Source organism: Chrysochloris asiatica, unplaced genomic scaffold (genome assembly GCF_000296735.1).
Source record: "Chrysochloris asiatica unplaced genomic scaffold, ChrAsi1.0 scaffold00347, whole genome shotgun sequence".
NCBI lineage: Eukaryota > Metazoa > Chordata > Mammalia > Afrosoricida > Chrysochloridae > Chrysochloris > Chrysochloris asiatica.
In genome coordinates this window covers 369676-380887 of record NW_006408865.1, presented here as the reverse complement: position 1 = coordinate 380887, position 11212 = coordinate 369676, and the positions used below count along the sequence as shown (strand labels likewise).

Here is an 11212-nt window from a genome sequence, read left to right as displayed (position 1 = left end):
TGTGGTTGTCAGATTCAAAATGGCCAATACCAGTCCATTTCAGCTCACAAATGCCTAAGATATCAATGTTGATGGCGTTCCATTTCATTTTTGACAACTTCCAATGTTCCCAGATTCATACTTCGTACATTCCATTTTCTGATTTTCAATAGATATTTATAGCTGTTTGTCTTCATTTTGATTTGTGGCCTCTCTGCAAATGAAGGTTCTGTGAGCTTTTCTCCCCTGAGCTTAACGCTATTCATGTCATCATGGTCAACTCTACTTTGAGGAGGCTTTTTTTCCCCTAGTTGCATTCTGAGTGCCTTACCACCTTCTGGTCCTGTATCTGACAGTGTTTTTCTGCTACTCATAGAGTTTTCAGTGCCTAGTGATTCGGAAGTAGTTTGTCACTCTTTCTTCCTAGTCTGTCTTTGTTTTGAAGCTCATCTGAAACCTGTCCACCATGGGTGACCCTGCTCGTTATTTAAAATACCTGTGGCAGAGCCCTCAGAATCACAGCAACTCAAACCACCACAGCAGGACAGACAGACGAGTGGTGGCCGTTTGGTTTTATGTCTATACTGTCTCTTTAAATTTTGATGTCAATCTTGATACAATCCTGATATAATCAAGATACAATCAAGATGTTCTCTCCTAATCCTATCATTCCTGATATAATCAAGATAAGCTCTCCCAAGATGGTGGCTCCTGGAACATCTGAGTGTCTTGATCCAGAAAATAATGGATTTCTGGATTCTCCTGCAAATTCCCCAGCTATAAACCCTCTGATCCTCCAAACATACCTTTATATTTGTTCCAGAGTTCCAACACCATCTCATGAGCCCTCTTGGCCTGGTATTCCATGTTGTTGTTGATCGAGCTCCTCACTACACATCTACCCAATCCACCATCTTGAAGGTAGAAGGCCTGGTAGTGTAGTGGCTAAAAATCTGGCTTCGAACCCCATGGTCAGCAGCTCGAATTCAGCAGGCCCTCCATGTGAGAGAGATGAGGCTTTCTGCTCCTTGCAGTTAAACAGCCTTGGAGTCTGGCACATTAGAGATGGTAAGATGATACAAACCTGAAAAGGATAGTAAACATAACCTCTGACAAAATAAAGATTGAACAAAACCACATGGTCTGATTCTAATCCGATAAAAAATATAAAAGATCAGAACAAATTTCTACTCATGAGTCTAATAAAACAAGCTGTACACATTTCGGACAACGTATGTGGCTTTTGTAAGGGATTTAAGGTTTAAATTGATCATGAGCTCAGTATAAGACCATGGTGAACTACAGCTGCTCAAAACACTGGCAAATACTGATACAATCAACATGATCTATGCTTCTCTCTTCTTCCCGAGCATCTACCTAGATTACATTTCCCAACATTCTTTTGAGTGATTTTTGCCAATGGAATAGGTTGAGAAGGGATGGGTATCACCTGTGGGACAAGATAGCTAAGAGCAGTTTACTTTCTTCATGCTTTTACCTTTCCCTTAACTTACAGCTAAATCCAGAGGCTCTAGAAGGTGGTGAAGTCTGGGTCCATGAATGGTGTGTGAAATAACTCCTTCTTATCCTCACTCTCAACCTGTGACCTCATGCCACCTTGAAAGTGAGCAAGAAATAAACCATTAATGGCTTAAGCTATGGGGATTTTGGGATTGTTACCACAATGTTCACAATTATTCCTGACTAAAAGCAACAGCAACAAAAAAGAAAAAGAAAACTCTTCCAATCCTCAATTATATTAACAGACATATGGCATCCAGATTCATGGGAGTGATATTCTAAGAGAAATTCATCCAGAAAGATATTAAATAATTTATCCAGTCTCTTATAGTCTGATATCAGAGATATAGACTACATCTATAATACGATGTGTAGTCCTTGGTTTCACACATTAAGAAGACGTAGATGTATTGGGGAGGAGTTTGGTTCTTGGCATGCAGTGCTCACTCAGTAAATATCTGTTAAATGAATAAATACCAAAACACATACATTCAGTGGCATGACCATGAGTTGAGTTAATTACCTGAATCAATATATTATGCTCATGGTAATTTTATGTATAACAATGAAATTTTGTCCAGTCCTACCATTGTGGCTAATGTGTCAATCTATTGTTTTGAGGAATCCTCTGATTTTTGCTGGCTCTCTACTTTAGTTGGATTCCTACTTATCCAGTAGGATAAGCACTGGACTGTGAACCACAAGGTTGGTGGTTCAAACCCACCAATTGCTGCTCAGAAATCCCATGTAGGTCATTATGAGTTGAAACAGACTTCGTGGCACTTAACAACAACTACTTTACCTGAACATCTAGGTTTCTCTTTATTATTATGCTGATTTATGAAAACCAGAGTTCATTACTAACAAATAATTGTTGTCTGAGAGTAAGTTGGCAGAATTGTTGGTGTTTTATAAAACCTATTGGGAAAATTAGGACTTCAGTGGAAATTTCTATCTGGTTCAATTGTAAAGAGAAACAGAAGTGAGGGAATGAAAAATGTGTCATATGTTTCTCTAAGAAAGAACATACAATTTTAAAAAAATGGTACAAAGAAATTTGATGCAAGTTTTGGGGAAATATTTAGAATATTTCCATGGACCACTTGACATATTACGAATGCATTACTCTTTTTGGTTCTAAGGGGCTGCTAATCCCTCTGAAACTTTTAATGCCTTAATAAGTTCTGCAAATACTTTCTGAGCAAACACTAGACATGAATACATTGAATTTTAAAGCAAATTCTTCATTTTATTCACAGTTGACATGCATCCTATTTCAAATACTACTCTGGCAGAAAAAGATCTAATTTGAGAGAAACACCAGATAATTCCACCTAATATAATGAAGTCAGCAGGACTCAACACTCTCCATAGTCTCTCATTTGCTCTGTTAACAAAGGCTTTTCTTTCGTTAAGGGAATATCTGCATTCCACTAAAATTTGTCAGATCCTTTGCTGGACATTAGGGACAGAAAGATATATCCAAAACAGAGTTCTTTCTGTGAGAAACTCACAGAAGAGAACCTCTGTGAGCAGACTTGTGTGATGAGCAAATTCCGGATTTGGAATGAATTTGAGGTGGAATTAACCAGGAATATCTTGTGAATAGTTATTTAGCTTTGATTATCCATTTCTTGATTCTTTCTCTTCTCATACTGTCTTTGACTGAAATCACATAGATTTTTAGGTAGCTCTTTCAGAAAAAGTAAGTAAAACACTTAGAGTCCAAAGACTGTGCCTTTATTTATCTACTTTGTCCACTGGGCATCTTGATATACAGTGGCCATCAGAATATTCATCTTGGGAATGTTTAATTTATGCTTTGTTCCCTCTATCATCCCTCCTCACTTAAGAAATTTCATAGCTGTTTATGATGTTGAGGTTGTTAAGTGCTGTTGAGTTGGTTCCAACTCATAGTGACTCTCTATAGGGTTTTGAAAGAACTGCTGGTGGGTTTGAATCACAATCGTTGTGGTTAGCAGCCCAGTGCTTATCCTATAATATCACACCAGGACTCTGCTGTTTTATAAAACTGTTTTCTTTTCCCTAAAGCAGCCAAAGAAGAAGTTATATTGAAATTCTACTCTGTTCTTTGCACACAGTGCCTCCTAAAACCCAGCTAATTCCATACATGTCCTCAAGGTTCATCCATGTTATGTGGTGGCTTACAGCTTCCTTGTTTTTCTACATGGCAGCATAATAGTTCATTTTGTGTATGTACCAAAGTTTGTTTATCCATTCTTCCATTGATGGGCACTTAGGGTGTCTTCATCTTTTTGCTATTGTGAATAGTGCTTCTGTGAACATTGATGTGCATATATCTACTCATGTTATGACTCATATTTCTTGTGGATAAATATGAAGTAGAGGAATGACTGGATCATAAGGTATTTCTATATAAAACTTTTTGAGGAAGTGCCGTATTGTTTTCCAGAGTGGTTGGTCCATTTTGCAATCCCACCAGCAATGTAGGAGGGTCCCAGTGTCTCCACATCCTCACCAGCATTTATTGTCCTCTACTTTTTGATTTTCGCTGTTATTGCTGGTATGAGATGATATCTCATTGTTGTTTTGATTTGCATCTCTCTAAAGATGAGGATTTCTGTTCCCGTAAAGACTTACAGACTAGGAAACCCTGTAGATGGTCGCTATGAGTCGGAACCAACTCCATGGCACATAACAACAACAATGGCTAGTGATCATGAGCATTTCTTCATATTTTTGTTGTCTGTCCGGATCCCCTCCTTGGTGAAATGTCTGTTCATGTGCTGTGCCCATTTTTTTTTTTTTTTTAAGACAAAACTGCTTAAGCATTTGTTATACAAAATCTAGACTTGTTGTACAGCAAAAAAGACCTTTTGTTAATCCTTGTTTCTTTAAGGTTTTCTATGGAAAGTAAATAATCATTTCCTAATATCCTCAGATATTACAACTTTTTGTATAGAATATTTAATAGCTGTGTTACTGATCAATATCTTGAGACATGTAGTATAAAACTGAAACTGGAGCAGAAAGGTGCAGGGGGAAGACCACTGCCAAAGAGTAATTTCCAAGAACTTGGTATTTTCCATAGTAAAACAGAAGCTCTGGGGTCATGGATACGTGGTTTGATGATCTGAAGCCATTCATTAAGATATTCAACAAGATTCAAAGCATCTGGGACGTTATCTCTTTCAGAAACAAATTTCAAAAGAACTGCTGTTGGAATTTCTCTAGAACAACTTTCCTCATAGAATGCTTTTGTGATACCACCCCCAGGGATACAGACACAAAACTCAGAATCCTTTATTCTGGAAATGCACTGGCTTTTTCCCATTTCTTCCCAGTTAGGGCTTTTTAGTTTATTTTGAATACTTTTGCACAGAAGGTGTAAGTAGATAGTGAAAAGGAGTACTGCGAAGCTGTAGATCATTGAGGTGATATGAACGACTGCTTGAAAGAAAAACAACTCTCTGGCACAGTTACTATTTTTAATCCAGGAAAGCAGCTCACAGAATGGCTTGGATTTATACTTGGTAAAAATGGATCTTAACTGAAGAGCCACTAGCTTCCTTGAAGGTAACAAGCATACATCAAGAGAGTGAAGCCTGTTAGCTCAGGTGTCGGTTCTGCAGAAAGCACAAACATAGCCACAGTTCCGTGGTGGACAAAGGGAAAGAACAATGGCGGTGGCGAAGTTGACCTATGAGCTCACACCGTCTACACACATTCAATCCTGTGCCCATTTCTTAATTAGCTTATTTGTCTTTTTCTTGTAGAGGTGGTGTAGTTTCCTATATATTTTAGAAATTAGTCTCTTGTCATATGCATCATTGCAAAAGATTTTTTCCCATTCTTTGGGCTCCTTTTTTACTCTTTTGGTGAAGTCTTTCCATGCATGTAAGTTTAAAAATTTTAGAATGTCCCAATCACCTATTTTGTCTATGTTTGTGTAATTTTCACAGTGTTTGGAAGTCTGTGTGCCCTGTATTAGAGCCCTCAGATTTGCCCTTATTTTTTTCATTGATGGCCTGTATAATCCTGGGATTCACATTTAAGTCTTTAATGCATGCTGAGTTGGTTTTTGTATATGGCGTGAGGTAAAGGTCTTATTTCAATCTTTTGCATATTGCTTTCCAGTTCTGCCAGCACCATCTTTTGAAGAGCCTATCTCCTCCCCATTCAGTATACTTAGGCCCTTTGTCAAAAATCAGTTGCTGTATGTGGCTGGGTTATTTTCTGGATTCTTGATTCTGTTCCATTGATCTATTTATCTTTCATTGTACTTGTATCAGTCTGTTTTGACCACTGTAGGCTTGTAGTCAATTCTGAAATCAGTATTTAGATTTGTCTTCATGTTATTCTGAATTCCTCTCAGGCAGATCCAAACCCTGCTCATTTTTCTAATGTGCAGTCCAGGTTTGCCTCCAGCTCATTTGTCTGAGTTCGTCATTTCTGATTTTTGACATGTGCTGAGATACTTTCTTGTTTTTTCTTGGACATTTTCAATAGTTAGATGCATTTTCAAAGATTAAATGAATATATGTCGCTGTGTTGTTAAGCTTATTGAGTGTCTCCTGGTAGATGTGTTCTGGAGATAGGCTTCCCTTTTCACATCTCTTATTACTCAACTGCAAGGTATCTTGGCAAGCATTGGCTATCTGTGCAATACCTAGCAGCTGGTTTTGGCTCCTGTCTGGATGGTGGGATATTATGGGGTATGTTTGTAGCTTGGCTATGTGGCCATGATTTCTGTCTCTTCTTGCTTAATGTAGGGAGAGTAAGCTCCCATCCCAGGAAAAAAGTGATACCAAAAGAACCTAAACCAGAAATAATATAAAAGCAGAGACAAAAACCACCACTCAAAAACAAAAATAAAACTGTAGTCAACTGTCCAGTAGCCTTTGCTGCTCTGGTCAGTATGCGTGCACGTAGAAACCTCCAGCGGTGGGTAGAGGTATCCATTCGCTTAGACCCTCCTCTAGTCACCACTGTGGAGGTGCACAGACAAATATTGAGAAATGAATGGAAGAAAGATTGTCCACTATTTTATCCCTGAAGGTCAGTTACATATCTGCATATGCACAGCATAATTCTCAAAATAGCTGTGTCCTTGAATATAGTATTTGGTGTTGGCTCTTGCTTTTTATGTAGGGGTTTTACAAGGTGCTCAAATGGTTTGCTGGATGGTCAGACCTTCTGTCTTTTGTTAGGTAAGGCAGGAATAAAGGGTCCTACCAAGGTCAATTTTTTTTTTTTTTAATTTATCAATTCTTTACTGACGTTCTTTCTTTGCAAGATATTTAGAACACTAATTCCTGAGGATAAATACCATTTGTGAGAGCAAACACAGCACGCAGGTAACCTTGGAGCTGGGGAATGGCTTTGATTTTTCCATAGTTTGTGAGTCCACAGCTTTCTGATCCACTTTGTGCTGCTCTGTAACCTCATATTTCAATTTCTCAGTGTCAAAGAGCTCACCTTCTTGGTGTCTGGGCTTCTGCAGTTTCTTCTTCTTGAGGTAAGCATCCGTAAGATGTTTGGGGATCTTTATACCACTGATATCAATTTTGGTGGAGGTGGCAATGACAAATTTCTGGTGTGTTCTACATAGAGGAACTTGATTGAGGGACAGAGGTCCAGTCACAAGGAGCAAACCACTGGCCAGCTGCTTCAGGAAAACCACTCTCTTGCCTCGATGGCACCCAGTGAGGATGATCAGAATGGTCCCAGGTGTGATGCTGGACCACAGTCTTCTGACATGCTGACTGTAGGTTTTTTTTTTTGCTGTGGCTCAACAGCTTCTTAGGCACATCTTCAGTTGGGTAATATTTAGGCATTTTGCACATTTTATCCACTTAGGTACCACCATTCTTGTCACCACCAACTGGCTTTGTGACAGTAGCAAGAACATTCTCCTTCTTCTTTCAACTCTGGATTTAGCAGCTGAATAGTTCCTCTTGTACATGGCCTTTCTGGAATACATGGCTGATCGAGAATACCTGTCAATTCCTCAGACTAGGACAGGATTTCGGCTTCAGTGCGGCTTCCCCTGCTTGGGTTTTTTGCCCTTGAGGTTAGCCTTCTTAGCTTTGCCACTGGTGTCTGCTTTTTTGACTTCAGGCTTCTTCACCTTGGTAGATGGCTTCTCAGCCTTTTCACCCACCATCTTGCAAGATGGCAAAGAGCCCAGGTCAATTTTAGGGCTGAGTTCCAGAGTCAGACATCATAAAAAGCAGCTAAAGGATTAGCTTGTGGGACTGCTGGGGCTCCCAGAGATTTCCTCTCTGTGCTGTGGGAAAACTGTGGGTACAATGCTGGAACCTTTTGGGGTGCGTTCCAATCCACCTGAAGGTGCCCAGACTGGGCAGAGAGGGTGTGACAGGAGAGCGGAGGAAAGAAAAGTGAAAATTTTGTCTTACCTCTTTTTCCATATGCTGCCCCATGGCTTTTAGCACTGTATCAGCCTGGCTGTGGCCCTGCCCTCTGACTTCATACATTTATGATAAAAAATTATCCTTAATTTTTTTCTAGACTTGCCACTAGATTTGAAAAATTTGTGGCCAAATAAGAAAATAAAGTCCATTTTTCTATTTGGACCCTGCAAATGACAACTATGTGAAAATACTTTGATTTTCATATTGTTCTACCCCAAGGATACAGAGTAGGAGAACTTGGCTGAGATAAATGCAGAGTCCACAGAATGATGTTAAAACCTCAGAATGTGGTTAAGTGGGCTTTTGTGATCTGACCCTGTCTATTTTCTATGGGGCAGTATTGGGTTAACTTCCTAAAATTCCAGGAGTTACAGGAACTTTATAAAAACAGGTATATTTTTAAGCAGAAGCACTAATAGGAGTTCAAATTAAAGAAATGACATGAAATTGCATTGCTTAAGAAGGGAAATAACACTTAGGAACATTAAATGATTTAATTATGCCTGAAAGAGCTTTTTGAGCTAAAAATGAGGCAAAGCAGAGTGTATTGATATATAAGTTTGAGAAAGCAGCCAAAAGAAAAATCTTGAAATGCAAGTATGCAAAGTATGATGAGGACCTTCCATTAACATCCATTTTTTCTTATTCTAGGAAAAGAAGCTATAAGAACAAAGCTGTAATTTGTGTATTATTGAAGTTTAAGAGCCCCAGATGGACAGAAAAATGTTGGGTCTTAAAACTTTTCTAGTTTAAAGTTCTCATATATAATAATGTATATTTTAATAAATAGATTTAAAATTAATCAATATTTATTGTTTCCTTAAAATTACATTTATAAAATGGCCACTATCAGAACTAATGCATTGTTATAGCAAATATCTTCTGTCATTGATACCTGAGAGATTTTTATATACAAATGTGTGTGTGTATACCTATATAATGACAATATATATCTATTTATATGTAGATATATATTGTGATTGTTAAGTGACCTCTATTTGGTTCCAACTCATAGCGACCCAGTTTAGAGTTTCTTAGACTTTAAATCTTCAGAAGAGTAGAAAGCCTCATCTTTATCCCAAATCCCATTGCTTTCAAATCAATTCTGAGTTATGATGACCCCTTAAGTAGAGCTGAGTGCCATATGGTTGTAATCTATGGGAACCAATTGTTATACCTTTCTTCCATGCTGCTAATGGGTGGGTTTGAACCATCAACCTTTAGGTTAGTAGTTGAGTTTGTGGTTGTTATTGGGTGTCATGGAATTGGTTCCAATTGATAGTGATCCTGTGAACAACAGAATGAATCACTGTCTAGTCCTGCACTATCCTCATAGTACTTACTATGCTTTATCCAATTGCTGTAGCCACTGTGCCAATCCATCTTGTTGGAGGTCTTTCTCTTTTTTGCTGACCCTCTACTTTACCAAGAATGATGCCCTTCTCAAGGGGATGGTCCCTCTGATTATATGTCCGAAGTATGAAAGATGATCTTGCCATCCTGGCTTCTAAGGAACATTCTAGTTTTATTTCTAACACAGATTTGTTTGTTCTTTGGGCATTCCGTGGTAATTTTAATATTCTTCTCCAACACCATAATTCAAATGCATTAATTCTTCTATTGTCTTCCTTATTTACTGTCCAACTTTCACATGCATACAAAGTTATTGAAAATACCTTGGCTTGAGCCAAGTGAACCTTAGTCCTCAAACTGACATCTTTGCTCTTCAATACTTTAAAGCAGTCTTATGCATCAGAGTTGTCTAATACAATACATTGTTTGATTTCTTAATTTTTTTCTGTGAGTGTTGATAGTAGATACAAGCAAAATGAAGTCTTTGACAACATTTTCTCCATTGATCATTATGTTATTTATTGGTCCAGCATTTTCTTTACATTGAGATGCAACCCATACTGAAGGCTGTGGTCTTTGGTTTTCATCAATTAGTATTTTAGGTTCTTTTTGCTTTCAACAAGCAAGGTTGCATAATTTGCATATCGCAGATGGTTAAGGAGTCTTCCTTCAAACCTGATGCCACATTTTATTCATATGTTGCAGCTTCTCGGATTATTTGCTCATCATACGGGTTGAATAAATGTAGTATTAGAATACAACCCAGATGCACACCTTTTCTGATTTTAAGTCATTCAGTGTCTCTTGTTTTGTTTGAATTAACTGTCTCTTGGTCTATGTACAGATTTCTCATGAGCACAACTAAGTGTTCTGGAATATCCAGTTTTGGTATCCAGAAGCATATATCAATAGATAGATAGAGGGGCAAAGCTGAAAGTCTGAGTCCAGAGAATGATCCTCTCCTTCACCTGCATGAATCCAACCTATAATACAGTTACGTAAGAGTCTAGGTTTTTAAAACCATTAGGGTGGAAACAATAAAGAAGAACTACTTCTTTATTATTAAAAACCCCCAAAACCTTATGGAACCAAGAACGTGTATGTGGTCAGATGTTTCAGAATGGATTTAAGCAATGCAGACCTATATACTACATGCACATGTGCATATGAGTACATATATACAAACACACCATATATGCCAGTTACTTAATAGTTTGGAAAAAGTTCATGTGTATATTTGCCTCCCATATTTTTCTAATAATGAACTGGCATTATGAATGGAATCTGTGACTTAAATGGATTCTTCAACCACCTTTAAGTCCAGAGGTTTCAGTTCTAAACTTTAAACAGAATACAAAATGGTCCATGTAGAATTACATGCAACGTCCCTTTGACTGAACAGATCCTAGTATGGTGCAAATTTTCTTTTGTGGTGCCAATTAGTGTCTGACTTGTCTTTTTGCCATTTGATGAATTAAAAATGCATGATTTGGATGCTGGAAAGCAAACCGGGCTCTGCATAGAATCCCCTGGACACTGCCATTCTTCTAGTTGATCTTTGTGCCCTCCTTGTATTGGCAAGAACCAACCCTATCGCCCACTGCTCACATCTTTTCCTAACAGATGGTTCTTTTTACTAGTCAAGATCCAATCTGGTTTTACTTTAATATGCTTTGGCCTAATGAATGCCCATGACAGACAGCAAGCACAGCCTCCTGAAGCAAAATTTTGCAAGAAAAAGTTAAGCAGACACATGCTATCTAGACGGTTTCATTTTATGCACCCTATAAATCAGAATATTTGTCAACAACAATTAAAATGTAGTTTCCCTGGTAATAAACATTACAGGGAGGAACAAATCAAGTTTCATTTATTCTGTCAGAAACTGAAGGCGAGTGCTTTATATTATTTTGTGGATAATCTCTAAGGAGTAAACTAAGCAC

At 38.1% G+C, this 11212-nt stretch overlaps 2 pseudogenes; both read right to left on the bottom strand.

Annotated features, from left to right (window-relative positions):
* Nucleotides 1-4468: 4468 nt before the first annotated feature.
* Nucleotides 4469-5225, bottom strand: LOC102840431 (annotated as a pseudogene).
* A 1557-nt stretch (nt 5226-6782) lies between these two features.
* LOC102833112 lies at nt 6783-7648 on the bottom strand (annotated as a pseudogene).
* Nucleotides 7649-11212: the final 3564 nt, after the last annotated feature.